The sequence below is a fragment of the Macrobrachium rosenbergii genome, chromosome 31 (assembly GCF_040412425.1).
Source record: "Macrobrachium rosenbergii isolate ZJJX-2024 chromosome 31, ASM4041242v1, whole genome shotgun sequence".
Taxonomy (NCBI): domain Eukaryota; kingdom Metazoa; phylum Arthropoda; class Malacostraca; order Decapoda; family Palaemonidae; genus Macrobrachium; species Macrobrachium rosenbergii.
The window spans coordinates 34,953,413-34,973,024 of NC_089771.1; the positions used below are offsets into that span (position 1 = coordinate 34,953,413).

General features: G+C 38.6%; 1 long non-coding RNA gene across 1 annotated transcript in view; it reads right to left on the reverse strand.

The window, feature by feature from the left end:
* The window catches only part of LOC136855539 (uncharacterized), a 41,215-nt gene continuing 21,603 nt past the window's right edge, over positions 1–19,612 (reverse strand). Inside the window, exons 3-4 of the long non-coding RNA XR_010858058.1 lie at positions 2,637–2,766; positions 1–1,723 (exon numbers count right to left, since the gene is read on the reverse strand). This is a non-coding gene — a long non-coding RNA (uncharacterized lncRNA). The remainder of the gene's footprint in view (positions 1,724–2,636; positions 2,767–19,612) is intronic.

Sequence of the window (19,612 nt, forward strand, 5' to 3'; positions counted from 1 at the left end):
AACAAACCCCACACACTAACAAATGGTTTACAGTAATCTGTTTTGAATTATTTATTCTCAGATTCACACTATACAAGGTTCCAAAACTGCATGGCAGCAGTTGGCAAAGCAAAAAACTTCTGTTCTATAGAACTTTAAAATAACAGACTCACTAGCAAGAGGTACTAAACCCATGATGATATTTAGTTAACCTGGATTCTGAGGTGTAGACAGACAGCCCCTCTGGTACTAAGACCTGACAAAGCAGGGACTAGGAATTGCCTGAGTCAAGTCCCCCCAATGAAAAGCAGAAGGGACATCATCAAACCCGAGGAAGATCTTAACTGTCATGGCAGGAAAAACCATTAAATATTAATCATTGGAAGAAATGGAAAGAAAGTTTGCTCAAGCCAGGCTCTGAAAAGATCTCTGAAAGTGATAAAAGGCCAAAAATCCCAAAACTAGACCACTTCCAAGGGGGTCGAACAAGCAGTTCCATCTACATTGGTCGTGAAAAAATGAACCCAATGGTTCTTAATGAAAGAGCAATTGCAGGGTATACCCAGCATAACCAGCTGAAAGAATAAGTTGAGTTTCATTCATTCCACAGGAAGAAATTCCTAGCAGAAAAGGTCCTGATTTCTCTCTTCATTTGGACGGTATCTCACCTACAATAAACTGGATTCAGTGAGTAAACATGGTGTTACCTGTCTTGGCAAAGTAAGGACCAGATATGTGGCCCATGGATTATGGGTTCCAAAAACAGAAGAATCACAGTGAAGGAGGCCCAGGAAGTGTATACACTCCCCAATTCTAGAGCATGGACACAATGACTGTTGCAAATAACTAATATTGGTAAGGTGGAAATGTCAAAGAGACAAAGCGTTTCTTGACAGATAATGCAAAAATTTTGCCCTTGTACGACATACCTGGGTACAAACAAAAACAAAGTCCATTTCAAGAGTAATCTGTCATTGGTGAAAAGATGTTGGTCCCAATCTAGCTGACTGAAAAGCCGTAAAAGCTTACAATGAGTCCAAAAAGGTGAATTTAAGGGAATTTAGGCTGAAAGTGTACAAGCACAAGACTATGCAGAAGAGCTCTTTAGACATCTAATCTTATGAAAAGAAAACCTGACAAAAATGTTAATGCTGATGCGTACAATACAGACATGGAAAATATTCCAAGGTAACCATTTATAGGATACACAAAGTGACCTTGGAATTGACCTTGAGTAAATCCAAACTGGAGGTATAAACTAGGCCTCAGGTTAACATGGATGGTAGTAAAGATTCTTTTTGGTATCTTTATGGCCTCAGATGCATTGGCTTCCTCTCATTTTGCTGTACAACTTCTTTTAACTCTACTTCTTTTACAGATCTCATCAAGAACAAATCTTTAGGGGAAGTCGGATACTCTAAAAAGTGTGATGCAATGGTCTGGTCCAATAATCCTATCAGGATAAAAACTGTCTTGTTTTATGGAAAGCTTTGAATCCAATCCCTTTATAAGAATGGATAACATAAAAGCAATGTCCCTATACTTCTCCAAATTGCATAACCCTTTAATTATTTCCACACTGTAAGCAGCACTAAGGACAAAGCAAAATTCAACCCATAGGCTAAGGCACAAGTCACATTTCAATCATGTTTTCTATTCTATGCATTAAAGAGCTAGAAGAGGGGACTCCAAGGTTGGTCTTGACGAGGATGAACAATGCAGCATACTGAAATCTTCATGTAACCTGTAATGAAAAAAATAACCATAAATTCAGTGTTTTATTTTGGATACTTTCATACAAAAGAAGTTCTGAAATTACCAAAAATATACCTTAATAACTCATGTTCTGACTGAAACTTTTTGCATTCTATTAACACCTATTATGAGCCACCTAAGCCAGAACCCTCCCTGCACATAAAATAAAATCAAGACTTTCTCACCACCAAAGAAAAATAGATTTAAACCTTTTCTTATACACAAACCTCTTATTATACTTCTGCCTCACACCCATAAAGGAGCAGGCAGCTATTTTCTGCAACAGAAGAGAGAAGTCAGTACACTGTCAACCCTCGATCTGTATTCCCATTCTCAGTTTGGTTTAGAATGCCTTCAAGGTTCCGTTGTACTGTTAAGTTCTATTTCTTCCTGACTTTGTAGGATTACGAAATTCAACTTTCAGTGGTTACTCAGAGCAAGACAATTACAGTTTACCTACCAAAGCAATGTTTCACATGATAGTTCTGGGATTCTGCTGGATACATCACTGGATATCATAATTATAACGCATTCTTTGGGATTTCTACGTCATTATTTCCCATTCAAAAACTACCGAATGTCTGAAGTATCTTTTACTCTCCTACTATTTCCATCAGACATTCTTAGTCTTCTTTCAATATCATATGATGAACTTAGGTCACTCATAATGACGAAGAATATCAAAGAATGTTTTTTAGTTAAACATCCATGCCACACCTCTTGCATACGACATACATGAAATTCAGATTTCAGTAGAAATAAAATGAGGATAAAACTGTTTCAGGTAACGAGCAGCACAAGGGGAGACTTTATAACGACTATGAAATCATTTCACATCCCTGATTTTTGGGAAGCCAAGTGTGAACTTCAAAGATAAAGTATTACTAAGGAAACAGCTTTACCTGTAATCACTCTGTAAATAGATACTGCCGATGAGTCACAGTTGTGGATAAATGTCAAAACACAGAAAACCAACAGTTGGACCAGAGACATTCCACCATAGACAGTCCTTCTGCCGCCACAGGCTATCACCTGAAATATAAAATAAAAAATGTAGACATTTTCAGGCAACTTCAAATGCAATGCAAAGTGGGTTAACCTTAAAATAAACCTCTTCCAATGAAGATTTTGGTTCAGTTTTTAATCTGAGGCTAAATCTAAAACAAGCAGTGGTGTATAAAACACGAAATTAGTTTTCCAAAACCAAAGTCTTTATTTGAGACTCGTATTCGCCAAAAGGATTAGTTCAGGAATGAGAAATTGGAAATGAGCAGTTGGCAAGCTTACATATTTTTCAACATTTACGAGACTTTGATAAAAGCTATTGAGAGTTTTACATTGTTCTGAATCTATACCATGTCTCTTTAACACTACAGCTTACGTAGGCTACGCTTTAATCACTGCTTTCATTTTTGTTTTTATTTAATATATACATCTCTCTAGTGCAGAGTAAATTCCTCGTTTTTCTCCAACCATTCTCTCGTTTTATTTTGTTTTTGTTCTTAATTGTCTATTTCATTAAACGCCTGCAACAGTTCAGTTTCATTTCCTTGGCCTTTTTTTTTTTTAGATAATCTTGGCATACAGAATCACGTCTCTCTCTCTCTCTCTCTCTCTCTCTCTCTCTCTCTCTCTCTCTCTCTCTCTCTCTCTCTCTCTCTCTCTCTCTCTCTCTCTCTCCAAAAGCTATTCCCCCACTCTTTCCTTCCCCGGCCATCTCGGTAAAGCAACGTTCTATGCGGGATGTAAGTTCGAAAGCGATTTTTTTTATTAATTAGCTCATAATGGCTCAGGTATAAAAAAGAGCGAAGATGATGATGATGATGATGATGAGAGCTTAAAGACCGGGGATTACGAACCTCGCATAAAAGACTCGAGAGAAATCCCGGATTATGAACCTTAGATGAAAAGAGTGGAAAAGAAATCCCCCGGCAAATGGATTAGTCCGGAAGCCCCACCTATGAAGGAGCGTTTTACGGAGGGATTTTATTTTACTCCCCCCTTTTTTCTTTGGGGGGGGGGCGGAACTTGTGGTGATTAGAGCAGGAGTGGGTTGCTTAAGAGGGAAAAATACACTTATTCTCGGTACATTAGGGATGATGGATGATGGTGCTGAAGGAACTTAATGCAATGGCAAATGTAGGAGTTTTGTTTTGAGTAGAGCTATACACACACACACATATATATATTATATATATATATATATATATATATATATATATATATATATATATATATATATATATATATATATGATTATAATCACTTTAGCACATGATTCGTTTATCACACATTACCACAGGTGAAAAATAACAGACCGGGGTATAGGTCTTTAAGTTTTCCCTTTCCTTCATGAAGAAGAAGAAGAAGAAGAAGAAGAAGAAGAAGAAGAAGAAGAAGAAGAAGAAGAAGACTTCTTCTGTAGATCCAGGATTATATATTCACCCAAAAGACCGCTCTTACGCATATTCAGGGAACGAAAAATTAGAGCATTACACCGACTCACGGGCAGAAAGAACAAAATATTACGCTTACTCTGGGGCGGAAAAAGCAAAATATTACGCTCACTCGGGGGGATGAAAGGTAATACTTGTGAAACTCATCATTTTCGTTCAAGAAAATAATATTCCGTTTCCCCTCGAAGGAAAAAATATCGTTCTTGCCTGGTGACAATAACACACGGCCCCACGAGAGAAATTACAAACACGGTGGATAGTTATGCTTCTGCGGATGAAAAATGCTTGCGTAAAAATGAATGTGTTTTCTTTAAGTGGGTCAGAGTTGAGAGAGATGTTCGGTTTTTCTGCGTCTTGCAAAACATGGCTTTCAGTTGGACAGGGTTTGGAAAAAAAAAAGTTTAGACGTTTAGCATTGCAAAAATGAATTTTTGGGTCGAATTTGCCGCGAGTGCGTCCAGTTTATTCATATTCTAGATTTTTATTTTCATTAAAAATAAAAATAACTGACATGTGAGAGTACTGTGTATCTAAATTTACAATGACACTTCGTCAGTAGTACACCGCAACACTTACTACTAATGTTCTGAAGCAATTTATGGCTTTTGCCCATCATGTTACTTTTGCATGTTAAAATCAAAGCCTACATTACATAGCACTTTTTTCGCGGGCGCAAAATCTTCTGGTCTCTTCATATTTTTGTAATATTTTAATCTCCCTTTTCTCGCCTTAGCAGCTCTTGAGCAGCGAGACTTAATACCTAAGAATTACCTTTACAAAATCCATCATGTGTAATGTATCATTTTGAGAAATTCCTGCCACAGGTCATTTCCCTACTTAGAAAGACAAGATAGTGCTACTTTGGCTTGTTATCTACGCGTCACCTCCGTGGTGCTAGTACTAGATGGCGGAAGCTCAATGGGACACCGTGTTTAGTACTAGCACCTCAGCCATTAAAGATATCGATTATTAACATAATTATTCGACCACACAATATAGAAATGGGTATATATAATACTTAGATCCCGAGGGGGTAGTACTAAACACGGCGTCCCAAGGAGCTTCCGCATGTTTAGTACTAGCACCAACTTCGTAACGTTTCTTGTGCGCAACAGATGGGAAATTTTTCTTTATCAAATTAAAAGTAAAGCTCGTGTAACGAAATACTGGAAAAGCATCAACACGACTTCTCTCAGCCGTGAATTTCTAATTAATGTTCAAGATGCAGTTCTCGTCTATCCGCCTACATCTAACGTAAAGGGAATAATGAGACTTAACGAGATTGGCTCGCCACTTAGAAGCATAAATCCAGGTCATGTAAACAAGATTACGAAATCTCGTAAAGTTCAGATGTCAACGGAAACGTCCCAGAGACTGCCAGTCAGACAAACAGACAAATTGCCTCTTTTTTTTTCATTTATATCAACAATTCGAATGTCATAGGAAATCCAGGGAGAGAGAGAGAGAGAGAGAGAGAGAGAGAGAGAGAGAGAGAGAGAGAGAGAGAAGTATCATATCCTTCATGACCTAATTCTATCAACGTCTTACAGGTTTCCCACCCCAATCCTTCTGACTTTATACGACACCCTTTACGTAAGCTCTCTCTCTCTCTCTCTCTCTCTCTCTCTCTCTCTCTCTCTCTCTCTCTCTCTCTCTCTCTCTCTCCACGTCGTAGCACAATAAAAGAAGAGGAAAACGGGTGAACGAGAAGTTCAACAAGAAAAAGAGAGATCAAGAGTTATAGAGTGTTAGCGCCCAAAGACATAACTGGAATTATTCAAAGGTTACCGCCCCTTTGGAAAACGCCAGGCACCAGAGTCCTGGACTCCTATGAATATATCTGGAATTGGAATACCATCTCAGGGAATCGGTTTATGTCACCAGCGGTAGTGGCTGGTCTAGGTATATTGGTATAGGTACATTGGTCTAGGTATATGGGGGCGAGTTTGTGAGGGCGGGTGAGTTGTGTGGAAGAGTGGACGGAGAATATAGGCCTAACCATCTGGAAATAGTGACACATGAGAAATTAGACCATCCTGTGAGAATATGCCTACACTGAAGGTCGTTCGTTTTTTAAGTTTTCTGGAAAGAAAACTGTTGTGCCGGGTTTCTCTGTCCGTCCGCACTTTACTTTGTCCGCACTTTATTCTGTCCGCCCTCAGGTCTTGAAAACTTCTGAGGCTAGAGGGCAGCAAATTGGTATGTCGATCATCCACCATCCAATCATCACGCATACCAAATTGCAGCCCTCTAACCTCAGTAGTTTTGAGAGAGAGAGAGAGAGAGAGAGAGAGAGAGAGAGAGAGAGAGAGAGAGAGAGAGAGGAAAACAAGCACACTACCGCAGTCTTCCCCTCGCCTACTTCATTTCAGCCCACTAAGTAAGCACAACCTATCCGCACGAGATTAGCCCAAAGGGAATGATAAAACAAAGGCTCCTTCGCTAATTTCCCAGGTTGAGGATCATGAAGCAACTTCACGCGAAGATTTTGTAATTGAATTTTGAATTCATAAGCGCGGGGGGCTGAGGACTATGAAGCTGCAGTTATCACTAATATATTCACGGGGAGGCGAGGTTTTGCATGGACGCACTTAGGAGGATTGTATAAACTGGAGCCTAGGCCTATATAAGTTTTAGTAGTTTTATGTTTGTTTTGGTTTTAATCATGGCTGTAATAATACGGGAACATTCTCTTGTTTTAATGTCTCTCCATTTGATTCATTGAAGCTTCAGAGAATTTCCATTTTTAGTTTTCTATAAAAGAAAACTATTGTGCCGTCTTTGTCTGTCCGTCCGCACTTTTTCTGTCAGCCCTCACATCTTAAAAACTACTGAGGCTAGAAGGCTGCAATTTGGTATGTTTGATGATTGGAGGGTGGATGATCAACATACCAATTTGCAGCCCTCTAGCCTCAGTAGTTTTTTAAGATCCGAGGGCGGACAGAAAAAAGTGCGGACGGACAAAGGTACTTATTCTCAACTAGTTTTTCCTCAAGTTCTTTTTTGGGATTTACGTGACTCAATCAACTCAGAAGGGAGAAAACAAAAAAGAACTTCAATTCTACCTCTCGGGGCGAGAGCCATCGCTTTCCCAGGCACTGAAACGCGCTGATTTCAAGACTGCATTCATCTTAATAATAGTTTATGAGATTTTTTCTCCTCGCACCTAACAGCTATTTCTTTTTGGCGTTTGATGCAAGCACGTCGGAGAGACAACGGGTGAAAATTTACGAGCCTTTGCCGGAATTTATGAGAATTTAAGGGCTGTGCGTGAAGTTTTGCTGGGCAGCCGACATTCGACAATGGAAGAATCTGTTTCATATTTCTACCTCATTTGAAAGTCTTGTTTGTTGTTTATATGCCTTTTTTTTACTTTTTACCTCATTTGAAAGTTTGTTTGTTGTTTATATGCCTTTTTTTTTTTACTTTTTTCTTTTAATATTCCTGTTTCTGCCTTTCGTCTAAGCTATCTGCATTTTTACCCATTGCTTGACACACTTTCGAAAAACCGTGAAAGTGTCAGAACATATAATTACATCTACAAAATAAGATATTCCAGTTTGAGTTCGCTTTGCAAATGCATATAAAGAAATACAGAAACGTGGCATTAATTAAAAAATCTAAGCTGAGTCGCAAGATGCAACAGTGTAATTTACGTACAACAAAACTATTGCTATAACACTTAGCGGAAAATTGCCGGGAATTAAAAGCAAGTATAAAATATAAAATGCGCCGAAGTTTCTTCGACGCAATCAAGTTTTCTGTGCCGACGCTACAGCGTATAATCAAGGCCACCGAGAATAGATCTATCTTACGGTGGTCTGGGTATAATGCTGTATGAGTCGCGGTCCATGAAACTTTAAACAAGGTCCAGTGGTGGTCTATCCTATATTATTGCCAGAAGCATGATTATGGCTAACTTTAACCTTAAATACTATTAAAACTACTGAGGCTAGAGGGCTGCAATTTGGTATATTTGATGAATGGAGGGTGAATGATCAACATACCAATTTTCAGCCCTCCAGCCTCAGTAGTTTTTATGATCTGAGGGCGGACAGAAAAAAAGTGCGGACGGACAGACAAAGCCGGCACAATGGTTTTCTTATACAGAAAACTGAAAAGTGCAACAATAATTTCAGAGACGAGTAATAAAAACTCATAAGAGGATAATACAATATATCAAGAGAGGGGATGGAAGGAAAAATGAGAGAAGATAGTTATAGCGAGGGGCGAGAATAAAATGAGATACAAATGAATCGAGGAGATTACGAATATAAGCAAAGAAACCGCGAGAGATGAAGGGACGGAGAAATGAAACGGAAATGACTGGTCGTTTCAATAACGGTGATAAAAGTGGGGAAAATGATTAAAAGTGGGAGGAAAATTAGCGTATTCATTGTTATGCAAAATTGTAAATGGAATTTTGAAAGATCAAAATTTAATGATATTATTATCATTACTATTATTCAGAAGATGAACCCTGTTCATATGGAACAAGCCCACCAAAGGGTAATACATAAAGGAGAGATCTCACTTATTAAAGAAGAAAAAGTAAATTAATTAACAGATAAAACTGTATTAAAATGCATTAGGGTAGTAATACCAATTTACTTCGAATATATGGCGAAGAAATTTTTTTAATAAACGATAGAAAGAAACTATGTTAAATAAAAAATATATATATATATATATATATAATTATATATAAAATATATATATATATAAATATATATATATATATAAATTAGTTAAACAATACGAAAATGCTCTTGTACACTAACATTTACCATGTAGTAAAAGTTAATAAGAGATGAAAAAAGGACAAATATTTAAAATATAGTTAAAAAATTGAACCGCAAAAGAAATGAACACATCTTTGTATTTCAAAAGGGGACCAATGCACAAGTAAATAATTTTAGTGAAATATTTATATTCTTGGATGCAAGACATTAAGTCAAAAATGGATGGAAGTTGAAAAAAGCCAAAATAAAGATATTGTAATTTGTGACTGTAAACTTGACAAAGAGAGTTAACGAGAAAAATAATAGTGGAATGACTGAAAATTTTAAAAAAACTCAAACCACAAAAAGAAAGAAAAAAAAAAAACCAGGAACTCCAAAGATAATATTGACCAAAGCGCGATCCAATAAATCAGGCGAGACAACAACTCTCTCTCTCTCTCTCTCTCTCTCTCTCTCTCTCTCTCTCTCTCTCTCTCTCTCTCTCTCTCTCGCGAAATATAAACGACGATGTTGTTCATCTCGCGGGCCATATTTCGTTGTTTCGACCGGCGTGTTTGTCTCGTAAATTTCCCCCACACCGTCTCCCGAAGAGCAACTTGGCGCCCGGGGGAAATTTCCCCTGGCGAGAAAACTCCTCCTGGGTAAATCTTGCTTCATAAAAGTTCGAGTGCAGGAACTAAATCTCGGTATATCAGGGGCCTCCGGTTCCTCTTTGTTTTCATCGAGGCTCGATCCCCGTTTCCTCTTCTTTCCAGTCGTCGGAAAGATTTCGGGTTTTATCTCCTTGCAAGGGCTCCTGTTTTGTCTCCTTGTAAGGGCTCTTGTTTTGTCTCCTTGTAAGGGCTCCTGTTTTATGTTCTTGTAAGGGCTCTTGTTTTGTCTCCTTGTAAAAGGGCACCTGTTTTGTCTCCTTGTAAGGGCTCTTGTTTTGTCTCCTTGTAAGGGCTCTTGTTTTATGTCCTTGTAAGGGCTCCTGTTTTGTCTCCTTGTAAGGACTCCTGTTTTATCTCCTTGTAAGGACTCATTTTTTGTAAGGGCTCCTGTTTCATCTCCTTGTAAGGGCTCCTGTTTCATCTCCTTGTAAGGACTCCTGTCTTATCTCCTTGTAAGGGCTCCTGTTTCATCTCCTTGTAAGGACTCCTGTCTTATCTCCTTGTAAGGGCTCCTGTTTCATCTCCTTGTAAGGACTCCTGTCTTATCTCCTTGTAAGGGCCCCTGTTTTATCTCCTTGTAAGGACTCCTGTCTTATCTCCTTGTAAGGGCTCCTGTTTTGTCTCCTTGTAAGGGCTCCTGTTTCATCTCCTTATAAGGGCTCCTGTTTTCATCTCCTTGTAAGGGCTCCTGTTTCATCTCCCTGTAAGGGCTCCTGGGTATAGTTTTACGTCTTGTGTATTTGGTGTATCATTGTTACTATTATTCATTAGATGAAACCACAGGGGCCACTGACTTGAAATTCAAGCTTCATTAGGAAGTAAGAGAAGGAAAAGGGAAAACCACAGAGAGGAGATCTCACTTATTAAAAATAAAAAAATAATAGACTAAAACTCACAAGATATTTTAGGACTTGTTTTTAAAACACCACAAATGCTTTCTATCAAGACTTCAATGATAAATACCTCCAAATTCCTATGCTTTAATATTACGTTTCTTCATTTCAGTCCAGCTGTAACCATATACAATGCTTTATAACCCAGATAGGAAGTGTGTATTTTATGAAATTTACCAAAAGACAGGAGAAGGTAGAAGCTTCCGGCATGGTGTCGTCGAAAAAATTCTGGGCAACACTAAATTTTTCATCTTCTTCTTCCCGCCGTGTTGTAGATGGATGGTCCCCGCTGGGACACGTGAGGGATATTACATCAAGATATCCCATTACGAAACGCGATTCAGTCCCGCGTCCATTTGAGAATGGAAGGCTGAAGTAAAAGAGAAAGGAGGAAGAATGGACAGAAATGGGATGGGACAGACGGAAACGAAACAAATGAAATGTAAGAAAAAAAAGTAAAAAAAGCGCCGAAGTGTCTTCGACGCAACCGAGTTTTCTGTAGTGCATAATGCTGTATGAAACTCTCAGCCGAGGCCCATGAAACTTTCAGCCACTGCCCGGTGGTGGCCTGTGTTCTTGGCACCCATAACAGTGCCAGATACACGATCATTGGATAAATTTAACCTTAAATAAAATAAAAGCTACTGAGGCTAGAGGGCTGCAAATTGGTATGTTGATCATCCACCCTCCAATCATCAAACATACCAAATTACAGCCCTCTAGTCTAGCCTCAGTAGTTTTTGAGATCTATGTGCCTGATGATTGGAGGGTGGATGATCAACATACCAATTTGCAGCCCTCTAGCCTTAAAAGCTTTTAAGATCTGAGGACGGACAGACAAATAGCCGTCTCAATAGTTTTCTTATACAGAAAACTAAAATGATTCCTTTATTTCCTCAGTACTGAACAGAGAAAATCTATATGTATGTATATTCCGAATAAGCAATTTTTCAAAGCAACACAACTGGAATTAAAATATTCATATTTTAAATTTACAAGTAATATGGACATTTATTTTTTTCTGCACCCACTGTGCCACTCACCTGTATTTTGCATGCACTCTCTCAGTGCTTGGATTATTATTATTATTATTATTATTATTATTATTATTATTATTATTATTATTATTATTATTATTATTATTATTATTCCAGACCTGCAATTCTTGGACTCATTAAGAACTTCAGCTCATGTATACATACATACATATGTAGACGACAGATCTGTTTACCAGACCTGATAGGCTAATACAAGTCACAGTACAAACAGGAACAGACTGTCTTTAAAAAGACTTGTCCATTCAAAAGTCAAATGCTCCGAGCTGCCTTAATTATCAAGACAAATAAAGTAAATTTACACCAAAGGTTATCACTGAACCAAGATCCATTGAGGGAATATTCCAGGAACCCATTTTGGAAAGAAAAAAAAAAAATATTATTTCAAACCTTCAGGGGATCAGCTTCAGCCTAATTGACCCCATAGAACATAATTACTTGTCCTGGGTAAAATTCTTCTTGTCATTCTTATAAAACTCCTGTGGGCTTTTCAAACTATTTGTTTGAGGATAGTACAAAGTCTGCACACAGTGGAATATTCTCCTGTTTCTTTATGCTCTATTCATATGAGCATCGTACTGTTTCAGTGTGTCTTATTACGGGTGTGGTAATATTGACATACACACCCACCCACAGGTGCCTTAATTATATATATATATATATATATATATATATATATATATATATATATATATATATATATATATATATATATATATATATAAGTATATATAAATATATATTTATAAACATTTATATTTTAATATATATGTGTATACACACACACATATATATATATATATACATATAATATAACTTGTGTGATTATTCAAAAGCTAAAAAATTTTATGTACTTTTTCCCCAGATATACACGCAGCAAAAAAACATGCTTACACCTGGTTCTATAATACCCCTCACCTGCCAACAACGCCTTATTAAGTCAACTTGTGGCGTCAGAATAACGGACAAATTTTCTGTCTCTCGGTGATTTTTCAGGGCGAATTTTTGCAGCAAAGATAAAAATAACGATGTCGCTCCCGCTGACAATGCCGTTCGTTTATGAAGCGAACTTGAGCGTGATTCATTTCCAGCTGACGTTTTTCTTTTTTTTTTTGTCGCATTCTAAGCGACAAATGATCTCTGTGTCGCAGCTGGTGAAGTCATCATCATAAGCGGAAAGAGTGTCATTAGTTGTCTGCGATTTGACTCTCAGCTTGAATCTGGTTGCCTGTGCAAGAAGGGAAGACGATTTGCTCGTGAAAGCTTGCGTGTGTACCGGTTATTTGTAGACGAATATACGTTTTCTCATTCGTCATTCGTGTGTCTTTATGAATACACACGCACACAATACACATACACATGGATGGATGTATGTATGTATGTATGTATGAATGTATATAATTGTGTGTGTATTTATGTCTTTATTTACATACATGTATACATATTATATATGTATTTATTTATACACATATGTATATATATAATTATATATTATTACATACTGTATATATAGAGATAGAGTAAATGTGTGTGTGTGTGTGTGTGTGCGTAGTATCTACACAAGCCAAGACGGGAACGAATGAATGTACTAAGAGATTTAAGGGCTATCCCACCTTATCCGCCCACCATAGTATCTCCTTAATTAATAAATATCTAATCAAAAAAAGAATAAGCTGACACCAGATGCTACATATATAAACTCCCACTCAACGGCCCTAATGAAATTTATGTCGGGAACACCTTCCGATCCATCTCGCAGAGATTAATTGAACACAAAAGACCAGTCAGATATGTTTCAGAGTGCTCCGTGATTTTTCTGACACCCGCAATCATCAGCAGAATCGAGATCATGAACCTGTCAGGAGATCTGACAGGAAATCTGATTTCACGGACGAATTAAATCAAGACTAAAACCAGGTGGAAACAAACGAGAACCAAAACAACGACTGATTGACGTATTATTATTATTATTATTATTATTATTATTATTATTATTATTATTATTATTATTATTATTATTCAGAAGATGAACCCTATTCATATGGAACAAGCCCACCAAAGGGGCCACTGACTTGAAATTCAAGCTTCCAAAGAATATGGTGTTCATTAGGAAGAAGTAAGAGGAGGTACAGGGAAATACAGAAAGCAGATTTCTCACTTATTAAAAAAGAAAAAAATAAATTAATAAATAGATAAAAATGTATCAAAATACAAGAATAGTATTATAGTAATGCATGCTGTTCCACTGTCCAACGATGTGAGGAATAAAGGAATACATAATGTCATTATTCCACACCTAGATAAATATTCCTCTCTCTCTCTCTCTCTCTCTCTCTCTCTCTCACTGGGGGACCTGGGGCAACCCGAACGAACTGTAAGATCTGTAACGTAAGGTCTCTCTCTCTCTCTCTCTCTCTCTCTCTCTCTCGGGATCATTTCTGATGACATCTGAACTGTACCGAATTACGTAATCTCATTTCCTTGCCGTGGATTTGCGCCTCTCCGTGAAGCCAATCCCATTGACTCTCGCTACCAGCTTAGATCGAGGCTGGCGGATGGACAGAAGCTATCCGTCCTGAAAGTTACTGCTCAATTTACGATCAAAAATAATCTTGCAATCATGACGCCACTGGAAAAAACCTTGTTTTTTCATATTTAATGAAGACTTCATATATATAAGTCCCTCACCAGAAAACTAAGATACCAATGCATATACATTTCTCAACTAACAACGAGAAAGAGTTAGTTAGAGTTAGTTACAAAAGCAATCTTTTCCCCCAGAAATCTTCAGCAAACATATCTGGGCTCATTCATCCAACACTCTTTATTCCTCTCAGACCGGCTGCGAAGGTCTACTACCCGAAGCCCGCCGGTTTATTCATGTCACGTCGAAGACTTCACTCGCGGGTCGACGGGTCCAATCAGGCCGTCCGGCGAGACACAATCGGCGTCGACGCCGCCGGGAACGTCGACAAATGCCAGATTAGATATATGGGCGTTCTGGGAAGTGAGTGGGGATGTTAATAAGTTCGAGGTCCTACGGAGGTCCTTCGGAGGAAATCGAAGTTCTAAGCCGAGACAGAAACTCGAGTTAGATGGTTAAATAATAATAACAACAATAATATTATTATTATTATTATTATTATTATTATTATTATTATTATTATTATTATTCCGAATATCAGACCCCGGTATTACCTAGCAGCAGAAGGGGAGAGAGAGAGAGAGAGAGAGAGAGAGAGAGAGAGAGAGAGAGAGAGAGAGAGGTATTCCGCAGTAATTAACGTAATTAAACTGAATATTTAATTTAGCATCAAAGAGGGAGGTTTGAGCGGCTATGAAAAACAGCTCGGAGACTGGGTCAGTGGAACGCTGTGACTGACAGGCAATGGTGGTGGTTTCTGAATAACTTGGAGCTTAGATCGTATTGATGGATAGACGTATATGCCACATTTGTACTTGTACTGATTAATATACATACATACATACATACATACATACATACTGCACATAAATACATATATGTACATATATATATATATATATATATATATATATATATATATATATATATATATATATATATATATATATATATTATATATATATATACGTGTTTGTGTGTGTAGGTCTGTCATAAGATGAAAAACTGAACCTTTGTGACTTAGTTGCATAACACTTTCAACACTTTACGTACTTTAGTCTCTAATCGTCCCTATAAGCGAGCAATTCTCCTTTCAGCGCTGCATGACCTCAACATAGGTTCCAGAGCCTGGGCTTTGGCCTAAATTCTATAATCTATTCTATTCTACTCAACACCTTTCAAAGCAGAGAAAAAGCTGGTTTTGTTTGTGGCCAAACTGGACAGCAGTTCATGGCTGCCCCCAAACTTCGCCACCCTCGCCCCCGCTTCACCAAGCAGATGGCTCTGTTGTGCATATTCTCAACCTCACTCCTGAGATGTATGCTAGTATTGCACCAGACTCGGTTTTTTTTTGCCATGCCCTTAGGTTAGGTTAGGTTAGGTAGGTTAGGTTAGATTTTGTTAGAATAGAGTCACTCACGTAATTTGGGTGTGGGAAACATAATGAGATTAGTTTCAAGAAAATTCTATGGTTAGTTTTTAAGAAATGGCGTCCCGCTTTTATCAGGGAAAGGACCCGGTACCCGGTTACATCTCGGGAAAACAGAACCGGCAAATGGAACCGCTCTGTGCTAATCCCCACCACCTTGTGTGACTACCGCGAGGTTGCCCAGGTAAAAGAGAGAGAAAAAAAAACGGCGTGATATTCCAGGACGGTGTCTTTTTTTTTTTTTTTAAGTCATGAAAGAGGCAAAATTATAATTTCACGGGGATTATATCCTTCAGCAAGAGAAGGATCGCCAATTTCACGCCTTACTGAAGTGGACGAACTTTCGGGCGGAAAATGGTGAAAGTGTTCCTGCATACTTAATCAGGATCCCTCTCCTGTGAAGTACTGAGAGAGAGAGAGAGAGAGAGAGAGAGAGAGAGAGAGAGAGAGAGAGAGAGAGAGAGAGACGTATGTAATTGTGTAACTGGGCAAATAATAACCACAATGCCCACTTATAGCTTCTCAAAATCTTCATGCTTTTTTGGATACCCTTGTCACTACAAAGCCTGAGATTCAAATGCGAGAATATGAAGATAATCTGATGTCCGTAGCAGGATTCGAACCTGCACAATTATACACACACACACACTCACACACACACATATATATATATATATATATATATATATATATATATATATATATATATATATATATATATATATATATATATAATATTTGAATAAATGCTTTCAGACTCCAATTCATGATTCGCAGTGTCCTTCTCCCCCGCCCCCCAAAAACCCCGAACAGCATTTTGCCACCAAGCCAATAAAACCCAATTGTTGGACGCCGCGATACGGTTCTGTACTGACAGAGACAAACAGGGAATATTAAGAATTACTTTCGATCTGTTAAAAAAAAAAAAAGTGAGATATTTGTCGCTGGGGTTATGTATCAGCTCACTCTCGTTGTTTGGAAATAGAGAGACAAAACGGTTTCGCTTTACTACTGTCCGCGGGCGAACTTTTAATTTCTTTGGCATATATGTATTTTATCTTTACCATACAGATATTACAACCCAAGACGCGACTGGCTGCCAAAACTTTGGTTCATTCACTTCAAAGTTATGTCAAAAGTAAAGACTTGGATTTTGAATGGTAAAATCAATGAATGATAATTAAAATGAGCTATGAATAATATACCCCACTAGCCATTTTCTTGATGCATCGCCTGCCAAGTCTGTTGAGGGGACAAACAAATTGTTTCGTCTACGTCAGTCGAATCAAAACACGACAAAAAGAGCGTATAAAGCCAAGGTCGGGATAAAATGGGTCTGCCAAAGTTTCCTTCGCCTGGCGTTGTGGCAAACATGTCACAACTTATCCCAAAATTTTACAAAAACGTTGAAAACACTTCAACGGCCGTGAGGTATGTGCAATAAGTTGCTGACATGTGTTGATGACTTGTTTTACTGCATTATGGACACACCCTTACGAATCTAGGTTCAAGACTCTACAATATAATACAGAATAGAATAGAATATAGAATTTAGGCCAAAGGCCAAGCGCTGGGACCTACGAGGTCACTCAGGGCTGAATGGGAAATTGACACTAAGAAGGTCTGAAAGTTGTAACAGGAGGAAAACCTCAAAGCAGTTGCGATATGAAAAAAAATGTTAGGAGAGGAAATAGAGTTATTGACATCATATTTCCTCTTTTTCACCTAAAGACAGACGAACCCTTTCTGAGTGTTTCCGTGACGTCAGCGCCCTTACTGTCACAGAGCCTTAGTAACCATGAAATTGAATTTCAAGGTCCCGTCGGAGGAGAGGTGGGTTTGGTGCCAAAACCCGTGTTGCGGAGAATAAGGTATATTGGCTAACGTTTATTGGGCATCGGAAACCAATACGTGAAATTCGTCTCACGCTCCCCTTCCCCATACTCTCTCTCTCTCTCTCTCTCTCTCTCTCTCTCTCTCTCTCTCTCTCTCTCTCTCTCTCTCTTTTCTCTCTCTTTTATCTGTCTTCTTTTCCAGACTTTCATTGCCCGTGATATGGTATCACTTCAAGTTACCATGTGACGTGAGATCAATGCACTGTTGGAGATACCAGATGACATGAGATCAAAGCACTGTCTGAGATACCAGGTGACATGAGATCAAAGCACTGTTTGAGATACCAGGTGACATGAGATCAAAGCACTGTTTGAGATCCCAGGTGACATGAGATCAAGGCACTGTTGGAGATACCAGGTGACATGAGATCAAAGCACTGTTGGAGATACCAGGTGACATGAGATCAAAGCACTGTTTGAGAAGTACAGTTAGAGTCATAATGGGTTTATAATGGAGGCTTTTCAGGAAGCTCTCTCTCTCTCTCTCTCTCTCTCTCTCTCTCTCTCTCTCTCTCTCTCTCTCTCTCTCTGGATCGATCGAGAAGTACAGTGATCATGGAAGTACCAAGATACTAGAGTTACAATGAGTTTATGATGAAGGCCTTTCAGGAAGCTCTCTCTCTTTTCTCTCTCTCTCTCTCTCTCTCTCTCTCTCTCTCTCTCTCTCTCTCTCTCTCTCCTGCCATTTTCACCCCTCCACTTTGTCTCGTGGAGGCGTCCACTTATGTGGGTTTCCCCATTCAATTCCTTCCTTTCAGTGCCAATTTCGACATAAACCCGCTGCTGTTGTGATTAATTCAGTTCCTCCTAAATCATTTCTATTCCGCTTTGTCTGGCTCCTGGTGTTCGCTAATTGCTTGATCTAAGCAGTTTGGGTCGCGAACAAGGAGGCCGGCTCTGTCAGTTGTCAGTTCGTATTGGTAGGAGTTTACTTCTGCCGTTTAGCTATATCGATTTTCCAATCTTTAAGGGAATGAATCAGCATAATATTCTTTTCAGTGTCAATTCTGCTGTTCAACTATTATCGATTTTTCATTCAACTTTAAGCGAATGAATCTGATTCACTGCATAGATCAGCTGAGGCATACTGGTTTTAGTATTCAGTTTGTGAACTGAACGCTCTGGCACTGCGGTACTGGGCCTAAGAAAGAAAGAAAAGAGAGAGAGAGAGAGAGAGAGAGAGAGAGAGAGAGAGAGAGAGAGAGAGAGAGAGAGAGATCGCTGTACTTGAATATAAATGGTAACATGTATCAGGAAACATTCTTACGCAAAGTAAATTTCATGTGATGCTTTGTTCTGTAAAGTAACCTAATAATAGTTTTGATCAAAACAAGAAACGAAATAAAAAATTTTTATGCAGATGACTTGCTGCTATATTCAAACCCCCGCCCCCCCAAAAAAAAACATAAGGTGATTGCGTAGAGGTGACATTACATCTCACTGGCGCAGTCACATAAATGAGAAAACGAGAAAAGTCAGAATCTATTGTGGCGGGAAAATAAAAAAAAAATAAAATGGACAAAAACACGCTTGCAATTTCCGCAGACGCTTCTTCCTCCTCCTTCCCCACCGAGAGATATTTTTACATTAGACGCATCGCGAAAGTAAATGTCTCCGAAATTTCCGCAGGCGCTTCTTCCCGCCGAACGATATTTTTACATTAAACGCAACGCGAAAGTAAATGTTTCCAAAATTTCTGCAGACGCTTCATCCCCCTCCACCCCGCAAGGGATATTTCCACATTAGTCGCATCGCGAAAGTAAATGTCTCCTAAAAGCAATTGCCTGGGCGTGTGTCGTTGTGAGAGAAGGCGATAGGTTGATATAACATTACTCGGCTGCTGTGTCTCCTGAGCGAATGGCACCTTGATAACATTACGCAGTTGCCATTTCGCGCCCGGAAAAATAATTCGGGCCAATACGCGACCTCTCGAGGGGGCAATGTTTGGTCATGTGTTTTTCTGTTTTCCGTCTTTTTTTTTTTTTCTTTTGGTGAAGAAGTTAATTACAAGGCACCTTTCTGGGTGCAGGTTAATGGAAGAGGTGGTGTTTTTATGCCCTTTAATATATATACAAGAGTACACAGACGTGTGTGTGTGTATTTATATATGT